Raw genomic sequence first — 26,173 nt, 5'->3', positions numbered from 1 at the left:
TACTGGAGAAGCAGTTTGCTTCTCTTGTTTAGACCATCTGTTGTGCCATTCTTCCCAGGGATGGGACTGTGGCTGCATTTGCCAGCTGACAGCACGAAACATCTCTCAGCGCTACTGTAACACCGCAGCCTACCAAATGGCTTAAAAATCAATGCCAAGCATGTCCTTCCACATCAGAGCCCCTGGAAATCCGAACAGCGACCGAGTGCCACCTCGTAAGAGTGCTCAGAATTTTCGCTGCTTGCCAAGTGGCGGGCGCCAGGCTGGAACATACTGATGTCAGCATCGGTCACCTCCTGATGCTAACGGCATCCTGATCCCCCACTGCTTCATCCAAAACTAAGCCTGCCCTTCGTAGCTCTGGATCTTAGATGTTGATTTTTGTTATGGCTTAAGTGTACAACATCTGACATCCCCAGAGTGAGAATTGCCCGTAGCTGGGAATTTACTTTTGGAAAATTAACATAAAATCTGCATGCCATAAGCACCTGTGGACATTGCTCCAGCTCTATTGTGGAGGCACTTCAGAAGGGTAGAATTACACATGGACTGTTTAAAAATGTCATTTAAGCATATTCTCATGTTGGAATGCCTTTTCTCAATCAGGCTAAAAGGGTACGTGTTGAAGCACTTGTGTACTTCTCCCTAGCCTGAGAACAAGTCTTGTATACATTCTGCAGTAAAAAGATGTTTGTTTTCCTAAGTTTATGGAACTGAGTTCTTGTGCAAGAGAATTTTCATACAAGAGAAATAACTAAAGACTGGCATGCGTTTGCCACAATAAAGGCGTTTTTTTGAGCCTGTGAAGTTGCCACCCTCTCTAGTCAGAGAACGAGGTTTGCTCCTGACGGGGATTCTGAGGCTTTTCCTCCATCAATAATTTTGAGGTACAGCAGACACAAAGTTGTCCCCTTTTTTTTTTTCTTTTTATTGAGTGAAGCTCTTTTGATTAGGTATTTCTGACAACAATTCTCAGCCCAGCAAGGCTGTTTTATCGAGTTACAGAGCTTTTACCTAGGTGAATGGCTTCAGATAGCAGAGTGGAAGAGAGGGTATCCTAAAGGTTTGTGCAGGGGCCTAGAACCAGGCTTATTGATATACTAGTCATTAAGCCCGTTACATTAACGGGTGCTAGAATATATGTATGTCTGTCTTTCTGTCTCTCTCCCTCCCACTGTCTCTCTCTCTCCCTGGCCCCCTTTCTCTATCTTTCTGTCCCTCTCCCTGCCCCTGTGTCTTTCCTCCTTTCTTTCTGTCTCCCTTCCTCCTGCTGTCTGTCTGTTATTCTTTCCCTGTATTTCCCTGTGCAGCTGCAACAGCATTTCCTTCCCCCTCCACTTCCCTGTGCAGGAGCAGCAGCAGGTATTTCCCTTTCCCTCCAGATCCCTGTGCAGCAGTAGCAGCATTTTCCCCCACCCCCTTTCCCTACTCTTACCACGATGTGGCCCGCTCCTTTTGGCCCCTCCCCCTTCCCTCCCGCAGTCTAGCCTGCTCTAAGCCCCCCCCCCCCTTTCCCTTATCGCGTTTCCCGCAGGCAGGCCCAGCTTCTCCCTGCACGTTATCTTTTTGTTTTCATTCTGTTTCCCTCCCTGGCGTGGCTGCCTGCCTGGTCCCATTGAGCGGCTCGCAGCTGGAGTCTCTTTTTGTCAGCGCTTCCCTGCCCGGCCCACAGTCTGGCCTGCTCCGGGCGAGTGTCGCCGCGGCTCCTCTCGATCCCCGCCAGCGTCGGAAGCCTTCTCCAACGCTAGTGCGGCTCATCAGAGGAGCCGACACCGCGATCTGGAGAGCAGGGAGTCCAACGCTGGCGGTCAGTCCTTCGTAGGTAGGTGCTGGGAAGCAGTAAGGCTGGGGACTCGCGCATGCGCAGTCCTGCGGCCACGGACCTACATCTCACAGATCAGAGATCATGGAAGCACGCAGATTTGAGCGCGGCTAGGGTTTTATTATATAGGATTCCTGCATGAAAATGAATGTTTTCTAGCCAAGTAAAATATTAGCCATTCTCTCCTCACAGTAAGAGGGCTCATATTGGCCAGTTAATAGCTGCAGATCGTTTGTGATCTGTGCTCTATCTTCCATGATTAATAATGACAGGAGAAAAGACTGTACTGTGGCAAAGAGATGCCTGCATTCATTTCCCAGCATGCACCAGGACTGGACAAACCTCCTAAATCATGGGTGATGGGTCAATGAATGCATCAAAGACCACAAGGCTGTACAATACATTTGAATTTGCTATATTCCTTTTTCTCCTTGAACTTTTGTGAGCACCATGGAATGTAACTGCTTGCCAGGTACTTGTGACCAGGATCGGCTTCTGTTGAAGACAGGATACAAAGCTTGCTGGTCAGACCCAGTACGGTAATCTTCCGTTCTTATAATTTAGAAATGTTGGTGTCTTTACATTTTCACACCTAATCTTAGAGAAATTCATAGATTATTTTATTAGAAAATCAAAGCTGAAGATAGTTGGATAAGTCCAAAGCACATGTTTTATGGTTGTAATATAAGACTTGATATATTTTGTATTCTTGGTATGGTCTGCATAATGCATACATGAAAGACAATATTTATAGACTTATTAAAGGCATTTCATGATCTTATAGGGAAGCCGTAGACAAATTAAAGTGTGGGTCTTGACATTCCAAGGCCACAGCGACAGCATCACGTTATCATTAACCGAAGCGCGAGTTTTCTGGAGTGCTGACTGTGTATGCACCTCTCCACAAGGGCAAACCTACATATGTCAGTTCTAGGAAATGATCCTTGTTTACTGAAGTACCACATTCAGCTACCAAAAAAATCCATCCAGCTCAGCCATCTGTCACAAATAACAATATTTCATTCAATTTATTTGGGTTTTTTTTTTTATCTGCCAATATGGCTAATAGCTGACCTCAGTGAAATATATCATAACAGCCATAAAATTGTACCGAAAACATAATGATTTACATACGCTTGTGTTAAATTTATTTATTTATATACCACATATATCCTAAGTGGTTTACATTCAGGCACTTTATCAGATTTCCCTATCTGTCCGGTGGGCTCAAACTCTATCTAGTGTACCTGGGGCAATGAGGGGATTAAGTGACTTGCCCAGGGTCACAAGGAGCAGTGAGGGATTTGAGCCCACAGCCGCAGGGTGCTAAGGCGGCAGCTCTAACCCCTGCGCCACACACTCCCATCAGAATAGAAAATAATCAATTTTAGGAGAATAGTAAATGTTTAAAAAAAATTTTAGATTTTTCGATCAATAAACAATCAGCTCAAAAAAAAATCTCACTGTGTCTTATACATCTCAATAATCTTTATAAAATTAAAGTGAAGAGCTCAGTACAAAATACACCGATAAGGCCAGCAATGGTGTAATAGGACATCTGTGGTGCGATGACACCATTGCTGGCCTTACTGGTGTATTTTGTACTGAGCACTTCACATTAACTTTATAAAGACTATTGAGATGTATAAAACACAGTGAGATTTTTCATTGAGCCGATTGTTAAATCTATCAGAATGCATGCTCATCTGTCTACTAAAGGAATCATTTTTTTTTTTTCTTGTATCCACATTTTAAAGCACTTCCGTTTTCAAAGGGCTAAGCTATTATTGGGGGAGGGAGAGAGAATCCTGCAGCTGTACCAACTTATTTTTTTGAAATAAGGGTGGTTTTTTTGTTGCAGGGATAACAGGATTAGAGGTCATTATAGAAAGGTTAGGTGGCATTTAGGTAGATCTAGATTTGCAGGCTTCAGTCATGGGACATGGGCTTGTCGTGCCACTGGGGCTTGCGCACATTTGTGAGGCTGAAAACTATGCCGTCGGTAGCTTCACTACCATTAGGGCCTCCCAAGGCGGACAGGTTTCAGCGGAGATGTCAGAATAATGATGTACCACCCACCTGGGCAGCAGCAGCAGATGGGCAATGTTGGAGGCAGAGGATTACGGTGACAATATCGAATTTATACTGCACAGAAGAAAGGCCCGGCAATCTACTTCTGTATTCTGCTACAAAAACTTGATATCATTATCAAATTGCTAGGACTCACACATGAATCAATGGCATCTAACAGATCCATAGCACAGGGTTGATCCAGTCCTGGGTTTACCCAGTTGCATGCAGGGACTTGCAGTTCTGATTTGCCTATTGCATTGTCTAAGAAAAGCAAGAATACAAGTCCCAGTATGCACTGAGGTAAACCCAGGACTGGATCAACCCTGTCCTGCGAATCTGGATCCAGTTGGCAGCCTTACCATAAGCTACAGGTAAATATTGAGCTGGCAGTGGTCAGTATTTTTAAACTCAGGTATTCAGTGCCATATCTGTAGATGGTCTGCGCATGCGCTGGACCTCCAGGCCCGGCATAGATTTATTTTTTCCTCTAGAAAGCTCTCCAATTCAGGAGCTGGGAATGCGGATGCATGCCAACTCTCCTGCTCTCCCCTTCCAATCTTGCCGCCCAGACACTCCTGCTCTTGGCCGCCTTTCCTGCAGTGCGAGTCCATGGTTTTATACCCGTGGGCTCGCACTGCAGGGAAGGCGGCAGAGAGAGTCATACTTCCTGCCTTCTCTTTAGTCTGAACATTTGTGCTGGGCGTAGAGGGTTTCTTATAGAGAGAACTTTTGAGCTAAGGTCTAATCTTTCCCTGCACCCTTTTATTTGTTAGAAATCGTCTCCAAAGCAGAGCTCAGGGCAGAGAGCAGAGCAGGGACAGGAACCGCACAATTCCCCCAGTGCCTGAAACCTCTTCCTACACAAGCAGAGAGCAGGACAATGGAGCAGGAGAGTCGACAGAGACCTGTGCGACTGGTCCCAAGCAGTCGCTTCTATGCTTGATCGACCAGCACAATCGGTGTCCCAAATTTGTGTTGTGAATCACCTCCCTGCCTACTTTGCATGCGTTTTTCCTCATTTGCATGCACGGATTCAAAGCGGATCGCTGGAGAGGTTAGTGAAGGGCCCGAGGGAAATCTGGTCGCAAAGGGGTGGCAAACCGATCGGTACACAATCAGTTTACTTTGTGAATCTAGCCCATTGTTCCTAAATTTTCAAAACACCCCTGACCCTTCCGTGACCACAGCCCCTTTTAGGTTGCCCACAAGACAATTTAGGGGCACAGCAGTCTAGAATAACACATAGACCGACGTGTGCAGAAATCCAAATTACTGCCAATTAACGCCATTAATTGATAAACGGCTCATTAACTAATTATTTTGGACATGCATCTGCCTAGCACACCCAGATTTGGGCAAAGTTTACAGAATAGAGCTGAGATTTTCAGGTGTGAATGACTTATCTCTCTGGTTTTACAACCACCTGAAAAAGCCTAGAACTGGAGGTTTAGAGTCATGTGCATGAGGCCTGTTTCCTCTCCATGAGCCAGTAAATACTCCTCCAAAGCCCCAGGTACGTTAGCTAGATTGTGAGCCCACCAGGACAGATAGGGAAAATGCTTGAGTACCTGATTGTAAAACCGCTTAGATAACCTTGATAGGCGGTATATAAAAACCTAATAAACTTGAAAACTTGAATTTACTCTGCATGTCCTAACACACATATACAACAGCCTCCACATTCAGCAACTCTTTTGTAAAATATCCAGGGGATTTTCAGTGTCCTAACCTGGTTGTCCCTTTTCTGATCTAGCTGTCCCCACCCCAAAAAAATGGGCTTCTTATGTAATAGGAATCCCTAGCTGGGCTGCTTCCCTATAAAAAGTCCTCCATGAAAATTAGCCACTAGCTCTGAGCCAGTTCTGAGGCCGACTTTATAGTTATACCGCATAGAGTTGACTGTGTGTAGGGGGGCTGTTTATCACAAAATGTATATTGTAATTGTTAAGTGATATTCCACCTTTGTGCATATATTAAAACAAATTGTTTTAGAGTAGCCTTAGGCTGTATAAACTGAGGCTACAGCATTGCATGTTATGACATGGGGGGGGTCAAAGATCAGATCCCCCATATCTCTCTGTTGATCACATTGGGCATGCAAAGGAAGTATTGCGCCAATAACAGTGTACTTTGGAGTGCTTTCTGATCTGTTCAGATATGCTGCCAGAGGAGAGGGGAGTGACAGAGACAGCCAGAAAAAAAAAAGGGGGGGGGGTGGAAGATACAACCCCCAAAAGCCTTTGGTTAAATAAATTCAACATATGGATCGAAGTCATTGTAAATAAGCTAAAGAAGCCCTGGCTTTGTTACTTTGCTAACTTTGCATGTGAGTAGGAATTAGTATGTCGAATCTTGCCTTGGAAAGGCAAGAGGAAGAGGCTTATGTGGACAACCAGATAGGACTGACTCAGCCTGCTCATGTTAGGGTTGCCAGATTTCCTCTTTAAAAAAAAGGACACCTGGCCCTGCCCTAGCCCTGCCCCATTCTGCCTCCAGCTCCACCCCATTCTGCCCCATGCCCCCCCCCCCCCTGACAAACCTCCTGTCTCCTTCCCCAAAGTCTGGAGGGCCTCTGTGCATGCACATACGTCAATGCCACACATGCACAGAGGGCCTCCAGACGCAGCTCTGAGCTCAGGGACTTCTGAAACCCAGACAAACTGCCGGGTTTCGGAAATCCCTCCAGGCACCCAGACATCTGGTAACCGTAGGTCTTCTTAATACTGTAAACTAAAGCCATTGCAGTAGATAAAGGAAATGACCAAGTAGGTGGGCCTTGTATTTTTGCTGCTATCACAGGCTGTTGTAACCTAGTTGAGGCGTGTACATTAAAAACAAATGCAAGGGGGGGGGGGGAGAGGGAGGATGGGTATCAGAGCCAGCTGATTTCCCAAGGAGCTGGTGCTTGCTATGGGGATTCAATATCTGAGTAACGGCCATTCAACAGATTGGGAGATGACTAGGACATGATCACAGTATGGTCCTGTCTTGGAACAAATATTGTAAAACCAAAGGAGAAACCTGCAAGAAATAAAACCGAATAAACAGGAGGGCTGACGGTGACGAAAGTTTGCATTTCACAAAATGTATTCAGAGCCATCAGCAACTTAGATGTTTTTAAATGTGTAGTTCAGTATGGTGAAGTGTGTCAACCCAGTCTGAGTCTTCTGCCAGTGCTGGAGTCATTAGGGGCCTGTATGATACCCAAATAACATAAAGCAAATGTTTTTGTAATTACAGCTTCTAATCATCCCAGTCATTGCACTGATAATTTGATTTATGTTCTTATGATTTCCTTAATGAGATGGACCTTGTCGACAGAGCTGTCAATGATCACCCTGCTCCATTATTCATATTACTGTATAATGTTCTCCTGCCGTCTCTTTTTAAAATGTTATTGTTTTTTTCCCTATTATATAATACCATTGCAAGTGGGATTTAACAAAACTATTACATTTGTACATTCTTTCTGTTGAAAAATCTTTGAGTTTTGTATCCTTACCCTTTTCTCCCCTCATTTTATTTGTGTCTCAATAGTTACTTTTCGTTTTGATTGTCATTCCCCTGATTTTTAACTTTTTTTTTTTTTTTAAAACATTGTAAAGATGTAAACCGCTTTGGTTTGTAAAAGCAGTATATCAAGACTTAATATATTTGTGCACATCATGGGGAGGGGGGAAGAGAATGGAATTGGAATTGAGATAAGAAATTTTTTGATTGATCTTATGTAGGTTTTAATATATTTATATGTGGGTGGGAGGGAGGGGACAATGTAGTAGAGAATTAATGTCTGTAAATTTGTTGTGCAATATCCATATTGGTGATTCTTCTGTAGCAGAATAGTAGTTTGAAAATTTAATAAAGATTTTTTTTTAAAAAAAAAAGACTTACCCCCACCCCCCACCCTCTTTTACAAAACTACGATAGAAGTTTCTAGCGCGGGGAGTTGCGTTGAATGGCCCGCGCTGCTCCCGGCACTCATAGGAACTCAGTGAGCGTCGGGAGCAGCGCGGGCCATTTAGCGTGGCTCCCTGCGCTAGAAACTGCTATCACAGTTTCATAAAAGGAGGCCTTAATAAACTTGAAAGTCTGGAGGAAAAGAGAAGTTAACAGTCTCTTTAGTTATCTGTAGTCATCATTTCCCTTTATTTCAGCTAGCAAATAATCTTCAAATCATTAAGCGGTGCACTTGACCATTTTTTATGAAGTGCCCCCTGGCATTTATCTATGCTTTAATTACATCTCTCAGAGCATATCTTACCCTCCCTCTCCCCCAAGCTATCTGTTTTATCCTTCAGTCCAGCTCTCATACCCCATACTTACCTCCTCTGAGGAAGCCTATTTCTTTCTTCCTTATAGTTTCCTTGCTTGCTATGATTTCCCCTAAGTCCTTTTCTTAAAGTGCTCCCCTTCAGTTTCATTTTTCAGGGTGTCTGTCTGTTCCGCCCTTAAAAAGAAACTTCGAAAAATGAAGGGAAATAAAGACCACATGACCCATCTAGTCTCCTTAACCACACCATCTACTCTCCTCTCCTCTCCCTTAGAGATCCAACAGACTTGTCCCCAGCTTTCTTGAATTCAGATACACTTTTTGTCTACCTCACCCACTTATGTCTTACATCCCCTGAAAACTTCTAACTATGCCCTCTCAAGTCATGCTACATGGGCTTGTCGTGTTGCCAGAGCTTGTGCCCGTCTGAGAAGCTGAAAGCCATGCCGTCGGTCGTTTCACCACCAGCAGGGCCTCCCAAGGCGGACAAGTTTCAGCCGAGATGCCGGACTAATGATGTACCCACTCATCTGGGTAGCGGCCAACAGGCCGTGTTGAAGGTGGAGGATCGCGTTTGACGTGACAACGTCGAATTTATATTGCGCAGAAGAAAGGCCTGGCAATCTACTTCTATAGTCCGCCACGAACCCTTGATGATGATCATGAAGTCATTAGGACTCGAATGCAAGTCGATGGCACTTAACAAACAATACCCTCTCCACTCACACCTCTTGCGCAACATTTTTTACTTCTTCTTTCCCTAGGGCATTCACATTGTATGGCATTTTGGGCTCTTATTCCCCATTGGACAGGTGGCAACAAGCTGAAGGGAAACAGCCGAAACATCCTCTCGAGCTTCCTCTTCTGCCATTCCCCCTTCTTCCTCCTTCTGCTTCCCGTTCCTCCTTCTGTGTGCCTCTACCTCACCTTGCCTGCACCAAGCATCTGTCGTCACTTTAAGTGCTCTTCTTTTTCCAAAGAGTAGCATCACGCCCTGTTCCTCTGCATGTGGAGAATGTAAATATCAGCACTTAACAGGCCAAGTGTTGACTCCGTCCCTGGAATGTTCTCAACGCAGCTGGTTTTCACTTAGGTCCTCCCGCTAATTTTCGGCAGTGATAACCAGTTAAGTGCTACTGAAAATTAGCGGATAGCCCTGAACAAGTGATTTAACTGGTCAGCGGCCCTTTCTGGCCAGTTAAGTTACTTTATATATCAACCCCTTGGCATTTGTGTGCATCCCTATGGAATAACTCTGAATGTGCTTACACACATATCTAATTTTCTCTGAATGAACGTACACAAGGGGCGAATAACCATGAGCACTTAGTTTTAAAAGGGCCCTTTTTGTGTCCACCCATTCTGTGCACACACTTATCTAACCAAATGTCTTTATATTTCAGGTTAACTGGATTAAGTTAGAATGAAGGGTCTGCTATAGCTCATGAAATACATAATTATGTGCATTACCCTCTGACAATATTTTCTGTAATACATGCAGAGAATATACTGTATAACAAAGAAAGAAGAGTATAAATGTATTGTAGACTGAGGTTATCACAGTGCAAATAATTTTTGAATATCTGAACATCATAATGTTAATCAGAACTACTTGCTCTTTTAATTCCTGCAATTCTCATTTGTCTGCCATTTGCATGTTGTCATCTGTTCTATTTAGTAAGGTAAAAAAAAACAACAACCTATGAGCTTGATATTCAGCCAGGGCAGCCACTGTTGAAAATTAAGTGCCAGCATGATGCTTAGAGTCATACATATTTTCAGTGGCACAGCCTGTTCAAGTAGCACCACTGAGAGGCAGATTCTCAAAACTAAAATCTGCCTTTAACACGCTCGCTAAACCGGTTCCAGCCGGTTTAGCGTGCATGGATTTGAGCGGCGGATTATCAAAATGGCTTACCGAGGTCTTTTGCCAGTTTTCTAGCAGTCTCCGATAATGCCCTGCAAATGTAGTACAACGAGGTCATTAATATTAAAATGATCACTCTGAGCGATTCTCTGTAATCGCCGAGTGATTTTCTAACCTCGTTGGTGCAACATTTGTGGGCAAAATTTGCCAACAGGTCTGGGCTGTCGTTGCCTTACTTTCTGATTAGTGCCTGAGCGCTGATTGGCTCAGGCACTGACAAGAAAGTAAGGTTTGACAGCTCAGATCCCCCTCCCCACACACACACAATTAAAATAATTTTTTTTAAAAATCGAAGATCAGAAGAAGATATGCCCACTCTCTCCTGCCATGTTGCACAATCACCCAACACTGCTAACAACCCCCCCCCCCACACACACACACATACACATTGGGAGAGATGCCCACTTCCTTCCGCCACACAGCCCCCTGCCACCACAATGCCTCCGAAGACTCCCAAACCTCCCCCTTACCTTACTTACAATGGATGGCTGGAGGGATGCCTAGCCCCCAAGTCAGCAGGTCCGGCTCTTCAAAATGACAGGCCTTCTCCTCCCCAATGCATCCTCAGATGCACCAGGGAGGGGCCTGAGGCTCTGATTGGCCCAGGTTGTTTAAGGCCTCTCCTATGGGCATCTGGGCCAATCAGAGCCTTAGGCCCCTCCCTGGATGCAACCAGGGCTCTGATTGGCCCAGATGCCTAAGGCCCTATAGGTTGTTTAAGGCCCCATAGGAGGGGCCTTAAACAACCTGGACCAATCAGAGCCTCAAGCCCCTCCCCAGTGCATCCCATGATGAACTGGGGAGGGGAAGGCCCACCATTTTGAAGATGCAGCCTTGCTGGTCAGAGAAAATAGGTATCCCTCTGGCCTGCCATTATAAGTAAGGTAAGGGGGAGGGGCGGGGTGTCATGTGGGGATGTCAGGGGGTGTTGCTTGGTGGCAGGATACAATAAGCATCTCTCCCACTGCCGAGGGGGGTTGTTAGGTGGGGGATGCTTGACTTATTGGTGGTGGGGAGGGGTTTGCATTCTGTACATGTGCCCATTGCTATCACCAGCAATGGGCACATGCAAATTTATCAAACCTTCGCTACTCTCCGCCCTCCTCATTTGCATGAGTGTTTTTTGGAGAATGACTCGCTTTTTGTAAATCGCTACAATAACGGCTGCAACAGCAACCCATTGTTTTTTAACGGGAATTTTTGAGAATCTAGCCTTGATTGTACGTATAAACAGTAATTGCCCTGGTGACTATCCTAATAGATTTAGACCTTCTGTTCAAGGAGCCTAAATCAAAACACACAACTTATCCATTCAGTGGTCGAATGATGCTGCTATCCTTTCCCCAAACCAGCTCCTCATTATGTGATTAAAATCTGGCTCTTTAGTAAGTTAAACAGCCTGATTTTATCCATATAAGGGCTAAATATGTATGGATAAGCAAGTTATGTGTTTGCCACTCGCCAGTAAACCCATAACTTGCTTTGAATATCAGGCCTTGTGTTCTCCGACTTCAGTTGTGTTGCATGTTCTTTGAGAGCTAACTAACAAGCACTAACTTTTGTTTACATACAGCAAATTAAAAAACCTGTAACTCCATTAACAAAGCACCAAACATCTTTTCTTTCTTTTTTTCCCCCCCCACCTAACCATTGCCTAAACAGATCAGGTCAATCATAGCTCCAAGATGTGGCCACAGTTTGCCTAGCCACCCTAGCTGTTGTGGGAGACAAAATAATCCCTCCCCAATAAACAGAAACTGTAAGTTAAACCATGGTGTCATTTCTCCGATGACATCATGTAATAGATTGTGACTGCGCGTTGCATGGCGTGGCGTTGAGTATTGACTATCTATATTTTCTTTAGTTGTTCTCTTGTTTGTTTTTTTTCTTTTTATTCCTTTTTTTTTTTTTTGCGGATTGTGAAGTATTTAATGCCCATGGTGGACAGTATTGTAAGTAAATCTGGAGTGCTGATTGGTCAGTCTTGCTCAGCTGTGATCTTTGACCCTTAACCGTCACCTTTCCTTTTTCTCCTCTGCTGTTGTACCGTGACTCTGTGTGCTCGTCACTCCATTAAATGTAAGACGCCAATTATCAGAGCATTGCTACATACTTGAATCCTTAATGGTTTCAAATACAGTAACTGAGCTTTCTTTGCATTTAAATCAGTTTGTGCTTGAAATTTTCTTGAGCCATGAACTTGACATATTTTTTTCTCCTACTTATCTACTGTGTCTTATTCTTAGTTGTATATTTTAATTCCTCCACTACACTTGTAATTTTAATCATTTTTTTTATTTGAAGGAAGAAATTGGATTGTGCATCTTTAAAAATGGCCGCTTATTGAATGCTAACATCTCCCCCCTCCTCCCCATTATTTTTTAATTAACTGGTTTTAACTCCCTTTTGACTCCCATGCGATTTTCCTACTGGCTATGAACTCCCAAACCATGCAGTTATTTAAAGAAAAAAAAAAAAAGTGCATATAGGCAGGATTAGAGTTGTCATCTGGCTCCATTTTTTTTTTTTTCAGGAATGCTTGAATCAGTTTTGGCTCTACCCCAATGAACGATAGATTTGTCATTCTGATTTACCTAAAAACATTGTCCTATTCTCAATCATTATGTAATGATCCTTCCTAAAGGATGAATTGTTCTTGAAAATCCAAATATTAGATCTCTCTTTCCAAAAGACAGAACTAAATACGATAAACTACCCCCTTTTATGAAGCCGTGTAAGGCTTTTTTTTATCACCGGCTGTGGTGGTAGGAGCTCCAACGCTCATAGGAATTCTGTGAGCATCTGAGCTAATACCGCCGTGGCCAGCAATAAAAACGCCTAATGCAGCTTTCTAAAAGGGGGGGTTAATTGGGCATGAAGCAGGGATATGTGTCCTGTTTCCTCTAAGCTGAGCATCCCAGCAGGAGACCTCCAACTGCACTGCTGTCAGTGGAGGGCACCGGCGTAGTAAAGGGTGCGGTCCGCCCAGGGCGCGGTCCTTGTAAAAAGCACAGGCACCCATCCTCCTCACCGCTCCCCCTCCTTCCCAAATCCCCCTGCTGCGTACGTACCTCTTTAATTTTTCCTGCACGAGCAGCATTACGAACTTGCTGCCCACGTCGGTGTCATCTCTCTATGGCAGGGGTGTCAAACTCAATCACATTAAAGGTCCCGGAATCCAAAATACAGGCTAAATCACGGGCCAGAGCCCACCCAATCTCCGCCCCCAGAACCTACCCCCATAACAGTACTAATTATAACACAATTTTTTCCACTCATTTTTCATAAATACACACACAATATAATCTTAGCACATAATGGTTAACCACAAAATAAAACTACACAAAACTTCTCAACATTCATTCCTACCAGAACACAGATATCCACCTATGCAAAAACGATCCAAAAACCAAAAGTACTAATATATAAAAAAATAAACCCTAAGATTCAAGACTCTGCATGCAGTACAACCCCCAGAGAAAAAGAAACAAAATGTATTTCTTCCTGAGCAGTACAAAATATAGATTAAAATTCTCTAAATTGACACAATTCAAACACTAAGGGCTCCTTTTATGAAGGCACGTTAGCGGTTTAACGGGTGTAATAGCGCACGCTAAACCACCGGCCACGCAAGCCGCTACCGCCTCCTCTTGAGCAGGCGGTAGTTTTTCGGCTAGCGCATGATGAAAAGTCGGGCGCGTTAAACCCGCTAACGCACCTTCGTAAAAGGAACTCTAAATTGAAAATAAAGTCATTCCCTCCTACCTTTGTTGTCTCAAGTTTCAAGTTTATTAAAAATTTGATTTGATCGCAAAATCATAATCCAATGCGATTTACAAATAACAATAAAATCAGGGTAAAAAAGAAAAACACATTGATTAAACCAGGCAGTTAATACACCTTTTGACCAACCAAATACAACAAGGGAAAAATAGGATTAAATACAATTTGTAAACAGAATAAAAAGGGCATAGGTAATGAAACAATAGGATGGGAAAAGGTTACCCGCTCAATTTTCCGTAGGTGTGATAGAAGCATGGCACGGGCGGCGTTAGGGGATGTATGTTCTGTCACAATAACAGATAGCAAAATGATTAATTTGGGATAGGGTTACCAGACGTCCGGATTTCTCCGGATGGCTTTTCAAAATCCGGCACTTTGTACCTGCCAGACCCCAGCCACCCCTTCCCCCCCCATCCCTCCTACTGGCTTCTTTTCTCTCACCCACCGTTCCACTCCGTCTCTGCTCCCAGCCAGTCACCATGCTCAATGTTGTCGTGCTGTCTCTGCGAGTCTGCGCTGTGTGCCAGAAGCTGGAAAACGAGTATTGATTGTGTTACCTGTGTGTGTCTGGAACATGTGTGGGGATGGGGTGACTGAGTGAGTACTGTTGTTGCTGTGTGTGCCGTGTGTCGTCTGTCTGAGGAGGGGAGCACTACATGTGATAGGTGTAGGCACACTCATTAGTGTTTGTGGGGATAGTGGGGCACACCTGTGATGATCCACTCAATGCACTGGTGGTGGTAGAAGCTATGCTGTAGGTGGAAGAGAGTGGTCAGGGAGGGTCCTGCAGGAGATACCCCCGGATGAGAATGTTCAGACCCCACTCATACTTTCTTGATCCCCCGCCAGGTGGGCCCACCCCCCAAGGTAACCACAGCTGATAATACCCCTTATCTCTCATTCTGCTACCGCCAGGTGACAGAGGCTATCCCCAGCGAGTCTGGCTCACGACCCCCATCTTGCACACCCAAAATGAGACAGAGGAAGGCTACAGTCACTGACATAGAAGCACTAGAGCCATCATCACATTTGGTCAGCTGAAGAACCAGTTTTGATGTCTGGACCTTTCTGGGGGGGGGGAGATCCTCTGCAGACCCGAGAAGGTGGTCCACATCTTTAATGCATGATATATGCTATATAACGTGGCTCTGTGAACAAGGCAGCCCCTGGTAGGTCCCGTACAGCAACAGCAGCAGCCATCAGACCCTGAGAATAAGGAGTCCCCACCACCACCACCCCTCACCCACAGAGCTGAACAGGGTGTGTTTCAGAAAGGGAGTCCATGCCACACAATGCTTAATACAGACCAACTTCATGCAAAGGTGAGTGAAGTGTTTTATTTGTGTATTGCACATCTCACAAACCATACCACCATCACCACCTGCTCACCATGACACCCACCCATCTATCCTCCCTCCCCCTAACACCCACAGTCCTCCTCCCCTGTCCCCCATGCACACATCTCCCTCCCCAGACATCTGGTAACTCTATCCAGGAGGAACTCATGGTGGCTGGGCCTAACAGTCGGGGATGCCAGTGAAGCTGGTCCTTGAGCCATCGTTGAGTGGCTACAATGCTCCTCCTCCTTTTCCCCCTCTTCTTCACCTTCCAGGGCAGGCATGTTGCTCCAGGGGTCCTCATCCTGCTGGGTACCTGCACTTGGCTCCTGGAGTGGCAGCTCCCAGGCTCCAGGGTATACTTCCTCATCTGGGCTCCCTACTTGTCCCTCCTTTAAGGTGGCAGGCTTCTCCTCGGGGATGCCTGGATTGTGGCAGGCTGCTTCTGGGGCTACTAGTGGAAGGCATGATGCTCCTCCTGCTGCTCTTCAAGTTGATCTGTGTGTAAAAGATTTACAATCAGGGTCCATACATACATGGGTTATATAGTGGTGCAGATGAAAGTCAGGAAGCAGGGATGGGGACAGATGTGTGGTCTGGTTTGGGGATCAGGAAGACAGGTCGAAGGGTTGGCAGCAATGAAATGACATAGCATGAAGGATAGAGTGTTCCAGGGACATTGAATGGATGGAGCTTATGTGGATAGGGCTGTGTGTGTGTGTGTGTGGGGGGGGGGGGGGCAATGCCATGCCATGCATATAGAAACATAGAAATATGATGGCAGATAAAGGCCAAATTGCCCAGCATCCTCTATCTCCTTCTCGCTCTAAGAGATCCCACGTGCCTGCCCCACGCTTTCTTGAACTCAGACACAGTCTTTGTCACCACTACATCTACTGGGAGACTATTCCATGCATCTACCACCCTTTCTGTAAAAAGCTATGCCCTCTCATCCCAGAGCTTCCTTTCAAATGAAAGAGACTCGACTCATGCGCATTTATGCCATGTAGGCATTTAAATGTCTCTATCATATCTCCCCTGTCTCGCCTTTTCTCTTTAAGTCTGTCCTCATACGCATTGCGATGAAGACCACATAGAAACATAGAAACATAGAAATAGACGGCAGATAAGGGCCCACGGCCCATCCAGTCTGCCCACCTTAATGTCCCTCCCCTACCTTTGCCCTGTGAATAGATCCCATGTGCCGATCCCATTTGGCCTTAAAATCAGGCACGCTGCTGGCCTCATTCACCTGTAGTGGAAGACTATTCCAGCGATCAACCACTCTTTCAGTGAAAAAGAATTTCCGGGTGTCACCTCGTAGTTTCCCGCCGCTGATTTTCCACGGATGCCCTCTTGTTGTCGTGGGACCCTTGAAAAAGAAGATATCTTCCTCCGCCTCGATGCGGCCCGTAAGATACTTGAACGTCTCGATCATGTCCCCCCCCTCTCTCTGCGCTCCTCGAGCGAGTATAGCTGTAATTTGTCAAGCCGTTTTTCGTATGGTAGATCCTTGAGTCCCGAGACCATCCGGGTGGCCATTTTAGTAGCCTTTCTCTGTAATGACTCCATCCTGTTTATATCTTTTTGAAGTTGTGGTCTCCAGAATTGTACACAACATTCTAAGTGAGGTCTCACCAAAGTCTTATACAGGGACATCAATACCTCTTTATTCCTACTGGCCATACCTCTCCCTGTGCACCCTAGCATCCTTCAAACTTTCGCTGTCACCTTTTCAACCTCTTTGGTCACCTTAAGACCATCACATATTATGACTGCCAAGTCCTGCTCCTCTTTTGTGAACCAATGTTCTTCACCCCCTAAACTGTACCATTTTTGCAACCCAAATGCATGACCCCTACGTTTCTTAGCATTCAATCTTAGCTGCCAAATTTCAGACCTTTCTTCAAGCTGCTTTGTTTTTACATAGACATTGTGTAATATTCTCAGTTTAAAATTAGGTTGAGCCTTGCCTACTGCAATGTCTCCTCACATTTCTCTGCCCCTGTATCTTTGTTTAGAAAGAGCAGTATCCAGCACGAGAAGCCTGCCCACATCTCTGCCTTTGCATTTCAAACACAAATTTCTCTGGCTCATGCTGTTCCAGCTATGAAACTTCCATACGTAACTTTGCTGGAATATAAGAACATAAGAAGTTGCCTCCACTGAGGCAGACCAGAGGTCCATCTTGCCCAGCGGTCCGCTCCCGCGGCGGCCCAACAGGCCCAATTGCCTGAACAGTGTCCGTGATTAATTTGTAACTGCCTCTAATCCTCTCCCTATAACCTATCTCTACTCCTATCTGTACCCCTCAATCCCTTTGTCTTCCAGGTATCTATCCAAACCTTCTTTGAAGCCCTGTAGCGTGCTCCTGCTTATCACATCCTCCGGTATCCACCACCCTCTGGGTGAAAAAGAACTTCCTGGCGTTTGTTCTAAACCTTCCCCCTTGCAACCAGCCTTGCAACACGCACCCTTGATGCTGTAGTTCTGAGATCTCACATTGCTCCGCCTTACAGCTTGCTTTCTACACACCTAAGAAAGCCATTCCACCTTGGCTGCCTAACATGAAATGCAAACTTGTTAGCAGTCCTTCTATGACCAAAATTGATAATCCTTGAAAACTTACATTTAGAAAGAAATGCATTATTTTCTTTTTTTTTTTATCTTCATTTTACCTGATGTATTGATCTGTCTAGCCTGCTTATTCGTGGCCAAAACGTAAAATGGTTTTTCAATGAATATGTTGAGTGTATTCCAATATGAAACTTTGCTGTTTTGCCTCCAAATGCAGAAGCACAGAATAAGAGACTGAGGACAAATGCCAGGTTTTGAGAAAAGTTCATCCGGAAGCCCGGACAGTCCTCTAAAAAGAGGACTTGTCCGGATTTTTCTGGACATCTGGTAATCCTAGGTCCAACCATTTATGTCAGTGAAAACCAGACCAAAATACCTGTGCCTGAATTGTGTTCTTTAACAGTGTGCCTAACTTTTATGAATTCCCAAGGCGCCCCCTCCCCCCCCCCCCCATGCTCCTCACCTGGCCTCACATCCTTTTAAGGTCTGTGAGCTGGAATATACATACAGCACTTTATAAAATGTGCTTAGAAAGTTGTGTAGTGCAAAAAAACTCCACTTAAAGCAGGGGCGTCCAACTTGCGGCCCCATGAAGTATTTTGTGTGGCCCCAGTCGAGGGCGATGCAGTGTTTTCCTCTGCTGCCCCTGGGTGTTTACCGTCTTGCCGGTTCCCTCCTCAATCTTACTGCAGCCCCAGAAAAAAATTTTTTTGACCAATGCGGCCCAGTGAAGTCAAAAGGTTGGACACCCCTAACTTAAAGATGGCTGAGAGTCTGCTCAAATGGAAGAAAAGCCTCAGATTTTATTGGCAGAGCTCAAGCTTAAAACCACCACCTCCACATCATTGGCTAAAAAAACTTCCATAGAGTGACAACTCGCTGTTGAGGTTTAAAATAATTGAGGACTGAGATATTTTGCAACTGAAACCACTGTTAAAATGCCAACATTTCACAGCACTAAGCAGTTTCTTCAGGGCTAATATGACCTTGCTTGAATCTTCACAACCAATGATGTGGAAGTGGTGGTTTGAGCTTGAGCTCTGCCAATAAAACCTGAGGCTTTTTCTTCCATTTGAGAAGACTCTCAGCTACCTTGAAGTGGAGTTTTTTTTTGCACTACTTTATTTGTATTTCCCCACTTCACCTTTTGCAATATCTTAGAAAGTTGTGTGCATAAAACCTAATTAGAGATTGTTGCAGTTGTACAGGTCTCTCTGTGTCTGGATAGGTAGAACCGACGTTTTAGCCATCATGCTGTGGCTTTCTTCAGGATGTGCTGTGAGGTTTGCAATTTGTCTTTATATATAGTGGGTCCTCCAACCTGATTGGCTGGGACTTGAGGTGACTGAGACAGGAAAGTCCGTGGGTCCTGAATTTGAATTTTGATGAGAAAGTTCGTATGTCACAAATTTGAATTGTGGAGGGAAAGGACATTGGTCATAATTTTAAATTCTGGTGGGAAAGTCCATTGGCACAATTTTTTTAATACTGGCAGGAGAGGGCTAGAAGCTTTGAGAGGGAGGAAAAAGGCATTTGTCCTCGGCCCCAGTTCTTTTTGAGCTAAGTTTCTTTTTGACGAGTGGTTGCCATGCTTTGGTTATGAGGAGCCCTTTATCGCCACTGAAGTTATTGGGGTATCTTGCTATCTCTAATGCCTCTTTGATTTTTTTTGGCCACCAATGGTATTCTTTCTCCCAAGACATTTGTGTTCTCAAATCTAACCGGTTTCCTTGGCATAGAGAGCTACAACTGATTTTTCTGTGTTGCATAGCTTGTGGTGTCTCTTGTGCTCTTTTAGCCTTTCCTCTGCAATGCGACCAGTTTCACCAATGTAAGATTAGCCGCAGCTACATAGGATTTCATACACTCCAGGGTAGGGTTATCAGACGTCCGGGAAAACATGTCCTCTTTCCAGAAGTTTGTCCAGGTTTTGGAAAGTCCTGTGCTTCAGCCGTGTCTGGAGGGCCTCTGTGCATGCTCAGAAGCCCTCCAGATGCGGCCTGGAGGTCAGGAATGAAGAGATGAGGCCTTGTGCAGTGTAGCCTTTTGTCAATAAGTGATGATCCCGTAGCCCTGAAGCAGCTTTTCTAAGTGAAATGCTAGCCATCATCTGTGTGGGGGTCTCGGCAGCAATTAGCACTGAGAATCAGATAAGTTGCTGCCTTCTTTATATCTCTTCACAATTACCGTATGTGGTTGGTGTTTAACAAGCCTTTAAAACAAAGACTTTCTAAGTGAAGTGAACTTGCATGAACCGATTTAAGTACAGTACTTATCGTTAACACAATTTAGTCAGGAGATTTTTAAGCCTATGAGAAGGCACATTGAGGTTTTTGAGGACATTGAAGTCCCAAACTGTACCCTGAGGCTTTTCCTCCTATTTATGTATGCATTTATATTTGACTTGATAACACATTTGATAACTGATCAATATTTTTGATGTTAGTGGAAATAAATTTAGCCCCCACCCCTTTTTACAATACTGTAGTGTGTTTTTTAGCACCGGCCAGGGCGGTAACAGCTCCGACGCTCTATGAGTGTCAGAGCTGATACTGCGACGGCAGGCACTAAAAAAACCGCAATACAGTTTTTTAATAGGGGGGAAGAGGGTTAGTGAGTGACATAAGGTTCCACAAGTTCCTTAATTTATTCCAGATTATCATTCACGGGAAGGGCCATAAATACATATACATGTGAAGGCAGATTTTAGAAAGAGCATACAAGTCAAAATCGAGACCTCCAGGTTAGGACATGCCAATTTCTGCCAGATGTTAGAAAAGAAACTGCCAACATAGAGCCTTTTCTAAAATCTGTGCATATGTGACAGGTATGTGCAATTGTAAATGTCTAAAATATCAACCTTGTTAACAAAGTAACATAGTTATGTATGTTTCGGCACATATACGAGCACATTGGTACGTATTTCAGAACATACACTTCTATATTTAACCAGTAGTACTGCAGAGTGGTTTAAACAACAGGCATCACCTAAAGAACCTATTAGGCCTCAGGTAAGTTGGTTTTTGGGCCACTGTTGTGTTTAATTTTTTTAATGTGTTTTTTTGGTCGCATTTGGTGGCGTTCTGAGGGAAATTTTTAGGTGTTAATTTTTGGTAATGAGGGTCTCAAGGGGATCCCTTTTGGTGGGTTTGGTGTTTTTGAATAATTTAAGTTTGACCGTTAGGTTGATAGGTTATGGAGGCCTAGCGAGTTTTGGGATGGGTTTGGAAGTTGGGAAATATCCTCTAAGAGTTTTGATGTGGGCGTTAAGGAATTTTAATAGATTTTCGGGAAAGTTTTTGAGAAAAATGTGGGGCATTCACAGAAATGTGCAATTTTAAATTTTAAAAGCAGTAGAACTTCAGCATAGAGGTACTTAAGAGGCTTCGCAAATGGGAAGTGACTAGCATTAAAGTTGGCAAAGTTATTCCCAAAATGTTCCTTTTCCATTATTTTCTATGGGGCAAAATGGAGCCTGAAACCATGAACATTAAGGTTCCATTACTTTAGGCCCAACTGCAATTTCTGAGCCTCACCCTCTGATTGGGCACGAGAGATCAGGTGGTGCAAGCCATGCTGACATTGTTGTAGCAAAGGGGGGGGGGGAAGGGTTCTGATTCAGTTAGGAGTTAGAGAGGAACCAAGGAAGGAGGATGCTGCTGGCACCTGTGAAGCATTTGAATTTGAAAAGGGGAAAGTACAGTAACTTTTGGAGAAAGCTGAGTTAGAAGTAGTTTTATAGGCTGAGTTAGTTTAAAAGTGTAAAGCTCTCTGACAAAAGGCCAGGTGTGTTTTTTGTTTTGTTTTGGATAAATGTTCACTAAGGAATAAGGTTCATATTTAAGTGTTCTTTCCTCTGGAATTTGGTGCAGCTGAACCGCAAAGAATTGGGAGTTAGACAAGATAGTCAGGGAAGGAAGGGCCGAGCCAAGGGACTAGGGAAGACTAGTTACCAGTCAACAAACGTTGTGCCTTCAAAGCCCTAATAACAGCACATAAAAGTTTCCACCACAAAACCCCAACCTACATAGCAGCCAAACTACAACCATACTTTCCCAATCGTTCCCTCCGCTCTGACTCGGAGAGACGCCTCTGTATCCCCACAGGAAGATCTCTCAAACTAGAAACAGCAAGCAAACGCTCATACAGCCACTTTGTCCCTCGCCTGTGGAACCAACTACCAACTCGGATCAGGCCACTGGACTCGCTTAATGACCTTTCGGAGAGCAACAAAGACCTTCCTTTTTACCAAAGATACTGGCTCCTTGTAAACTGACCCCTTTGAAAGCTTCTATCTGCATCCTCTCTCCCCTATATAGTTAGGAAACTGTGTCCTTGAAAGCTTCCATTAGTATCTCCTCTTCCTTTTTAATTCTTTTGCCCTATGTAATCCCTGTCTTTAACTTCATGTCCTCCTACACTGTGAATGTCCTTTTGTAACCCGTTCTGAGCTGTTGGAAGGACGGGATAGACATATAAATAAATAAAAGTGAAGGTTTAATTTGAGAGGCTGAACAGAGTAAAACCTGAGCAAGTGAGGCAAAGCTATGTACTACAAAAGTGTCAGGCCAGCTGTTCCATGGCCTGACTGACTTTTGAGTTAAAGTTTACATCTCAGTAAGGTGCTTCACAAGGCAGGGATTTTCCTTTGTAGCCTCCACCTGAATCCTGACCAGACTTGGAAATCCTGAGGCGCTCCAGAATTCCCCAAATCCAGAATTCAGAAAGCTGTCCAACACAAGAGAACTAGGAGATAAGGTTGTTTTTTTTTTTTTTTTTTATTATTTTGTGTGAACACAAAGTTGGGGGCTTTGGACTTATTTATAACTGAGTACTCAAGTTATTAGATTTAGGCCAGAATTGTCAAAAAGGGTATCACGATGTTTGAACTGGGTCACTGAAAACATCAAACACTTTATTGAGTCACTTACCTGCAGGAGGGGTGGCGTCGCCTTCAGGGTAAGGTCCTCCAGCATCAGCCCCATGGTTACGTATCTGATGTAATATTTGAAAGTGATGCAGAACCTCTGTAACAGTCTTTCCTAGGGAGAGGAAAAGTAAAGCACTTTAATTCTTAGATCTGGGTTGAAGCACAAAGTAATCTTAATGGTGCATTACAGGAGTTTTAATTGTTTTTAATTAAGATTTTTCAAATGTTTTAACAGTGGTTTTAAAACCTTTTCATTCCGAGTACACTTTAACAGAGTCCTGAAGATCCAGTGCAATAAACATTTGTCTTACTGAATTCTGTAAAATTTGTGCTGTGTCCCTTTTGTTTAGTATCCATAGATACTGCACCCAGGACAGTAGTGGATTTGTGCTCCATCCCAGGGGAGAACAACTTACCACTTACCGCTGTGACCAGAAGCTTTTTGGGCTTTTCCATTGGGATGGAGCTAGGGGGCACTACAGGGGTTTTCAACTGCAGAGTGATAAAATGTGTATGTGCATCAGTACTGTATAGGATGATACAGTAAATACTGTAGGCTGCAGTAATGTTATTCAGTGATGCAGATTGTAAATACGCAGTAATAAAGACAGAGTGATAGCGATGGTAGGTGTGCCATGGCACTACAAAGTAATAAACTGTTAGTGTGAAGTAGTACTGCACAGGACAATAAAGACAGCAGGTTGCAGTGATATTGTAGAGAGAAAGAAAGTAGGTATTTATGCATTAGTGCTATAGAACAGGGGTTTCCAGATCCACTTCTCAGTGGCCATAAAGTCAATGAATGTACATACAGTAGAAGCAGTGCATACAGATCTTCCATATGCATAGATATTGGGGAAATCCTGAAATCCAGACCTTCTTGTGGCCCTGAAGGGCGTACACTAGGGAGCCTTGCTTTGCAAAGTCAGACACTGTGGGGCTCATAATAAATAAAAAAAGAAAGAAAGAAAGATGTCCAAAAACCGTCATAAGTCAGCACTTGAATGTCCTAAGCACCAGGACGTCCAAGTGCCAATGTTTGAAGCTATTTTCCTGGACGTCTGTTGAGACGTTTTGCCCATTTGCTTCCAGAGTTCCAGGGGGCATGTTGGGAGACAGATTATGGGTGTAATATGGGCATATTTTGGGCGGGCTTAACTTGGACATCTCGCGGTGATAATCAGACCTTTCCCAAGACGTCCTGGACAGAGCTTAGATGTTCTGAGCTAGACCTGTATTAGAAGCATCCAAACTGACCAGATGACTACTGGATACATGAAGGTATGACCCCCTCACACACACACTCCCCCATTGGTCACTGACCCCCTCTCACCCCCAAAAAATCTGATGAAAGAGTGCATACTTTGTCTCTAGGTATGGGAAAGCCTAGTGGAACAGCACATAGCTGTCGTGGTAACCTGGTGGGTATACTAGTGAACCATAGAAAGAAGGACCCAGGCCCATAAGCCACTCTAACCTCTATATTTATGGCGGAAAGTGTGAGGCCACCAAAACCCTACTCTACTGCCATATAGGCGCCACATGCAACCATAAGAGCTGTTGGAGTGGTAGACAGGTGGGTCTAGTAGGTTTTGGGAGTTCACCATAAAATATAAGAGGTTATGGGGAGATGTACTTCTGACACCTTTTATGTGACGTTCACAGCAGTGCCCTCTAAGGTGTCCTACTGCTCTGTTGGCATGTCTGTGTAGCCAGTCCATTATAATGATGGCCATGCCTATGTCCAAGTGGTAGATATTGATGTTTTCAACTTGGATGGTTCTGTGGTCAAAAATGGGGTGTAAAGTAAGGCATCCTAAGGGTTGGACACCGTTGGCCAAGACGTCCAAGTAGGAAATTTAAAAAAAAAAATTGGGGGGCATCTTGAGGTTCACCTTTTTCAAAAATGAACATTTCTGAGCATCCAAATGTGGATGTCTTGCGAGAAACATCCAGATTGGACTTAGACATCCTTTTTGAAAATGGCCCTCTACAATTCTACAGTAGTACTTAAAGATGATAGAAACTGTAGGTGTGCAGTACAATTGCTTTTGATAATTGTTACGAATTGATAAGAGTGATATAAATATAATGGAACATAGAACATAGTACCATAGAAAATGTTGATGTGCGATAATACTACAGAAGGACCAAAGATGGATGTACCAGTGTATGATCTTTGATTTGCACTTCAGCACTAACTGTTAAGTTTTCTTTTCTCAGGAACTAGCCATGAGAAGGAGCCCTAGAACGTACATCAATTGTGCTCTTTCCAACTTTCTAGGTCATAGATCTCAACTGTGTCCCTGATTTTGCTCTCTCCTAGGTTGGATGCCCTGCAGCTTATGAAGAGCGTCTCCCATCTCTCAACTGCAGTAAAACTCCAACGTAAAAACGTTCTTTCTTTGCAACATATCACGTCTGAGGAGAATATGGTGATAGGAAGAGCGTCACCCTCAGTTGTGTTTTTCTGATCATTATTATTTTTCTATTTTTTTTTCTGGAGAAATGAAATTGAGGCAAGGAAGGAAGAAGAATCTGATGAAGACGATTGCCTCCCTTTCGTCTAAAGCTTTGATATAAGATGATTTTATGGTCCCTTTCCATAGGAAGGGTGCCGAATGCTCTTATTTAAAAAGGACAATATAACATGAGAAGAAGGAAAAGAGACAGCAGGGAGTGACACCTACTTTTAAAACACTCGTTTGCTGCTAAATGTTTTAAAAGAACTTAAGAAAATGGCTCCAGATAAACTAACCAAAGCCAGTGGGATCAGACCGGAATTGTGTGCCTATAACACAGAGAACTATAAACAAACATGAGGAAACATGTTTTTTCCCTCTGAATGGAATCATAAAGGAGACATTAACAGGATATTGGACTTTATAGAAGATATATATCTATATAAATACATATATATATATATATGTATATATGTATATATATATATATATATATATATATATATACATATATATATATGTATATATATATACATATACATATATATGTATATGTATATGTATACATATATACATGTATACATATACATATATATATTTAAAACTATATCCCATTAGGGTTTGGCATAAGTCCACACTGGCACAGGGAGCGGGAATTTACTTCTTTCAAAGTCTTATCATTCCTTAGAGTTTAGGGACCAAAGGACTATTGATTTTTTAAAATATATAAAAAAAACAAATACATTAAAAAAGATTAAAAAAAAAAAAAAAGAAAAGCTATCTTGTAAGCTACAAGCATTTAAAAAAGGAAGAAATAATTACTTGGAAGAATTGTTTGCAGTTGTAAGATCCAGTGGCCAGTTGAGAGGCAAGTGAAGGGATAGTGACAAATTTTAAGAATGGGACAGGCCTAAACGCATGCTAAATATGGCCTTTTCTTACTTACATGCCACTTCTCTCTCCTTTTTTTCTCCCTTTATTCACTACCCCCC

The 26,173-nt window shown here is 43.7% G+C and overlaps 1 protein-coding gene across 3 annotated transcripts in view; it reads left to right on the top strand.

The window, feature by feature from the left end:
• Nucleotides 1–25,677, top strand: part of CELF6 (CUGBP Elav-like family member 6) — a 605,900-nt gene extending 580,223 nt beyond the window's left edge. For 2 of the 3 annotated variants that reach the window (XM_033920837.1, XM_033920836.1), the window contains exon 12: nt 25,046–25,671. The gene's annotated coding sequence lies outside the window, so the exon portion shown is untranslated. Of the gene's footprint in view, nt 1–25,045 lie in introns of all 3 variants that reach the window. The other variant, XM_033920838.1, reaches the window with a different exon arrangement.
• The last annotated feature ends 496 nt before the right edge of the window (nt 25,678–26,173 follow it).

This window comes from Geotrypetes seraphini, chromosome 14 (genome assembly GCF_902459505.1).
Source record: "Geotrypetes seraphini chromosome 14, aGeoSer1.1, whole genome shotgun sequence".
Taxonomy (NCBI): domain Eukaryota; kingdom Metazoa; phylum Chordata; class Amphibia; order Gymnophiona; family Dermophiidae; genus Geotrypetes; species Geotrypetes seraphini.
Note: the sequence above shows the minus strand (reverse complement) of the source record. Positions and strands in the feature narration are given on the sequence as shown.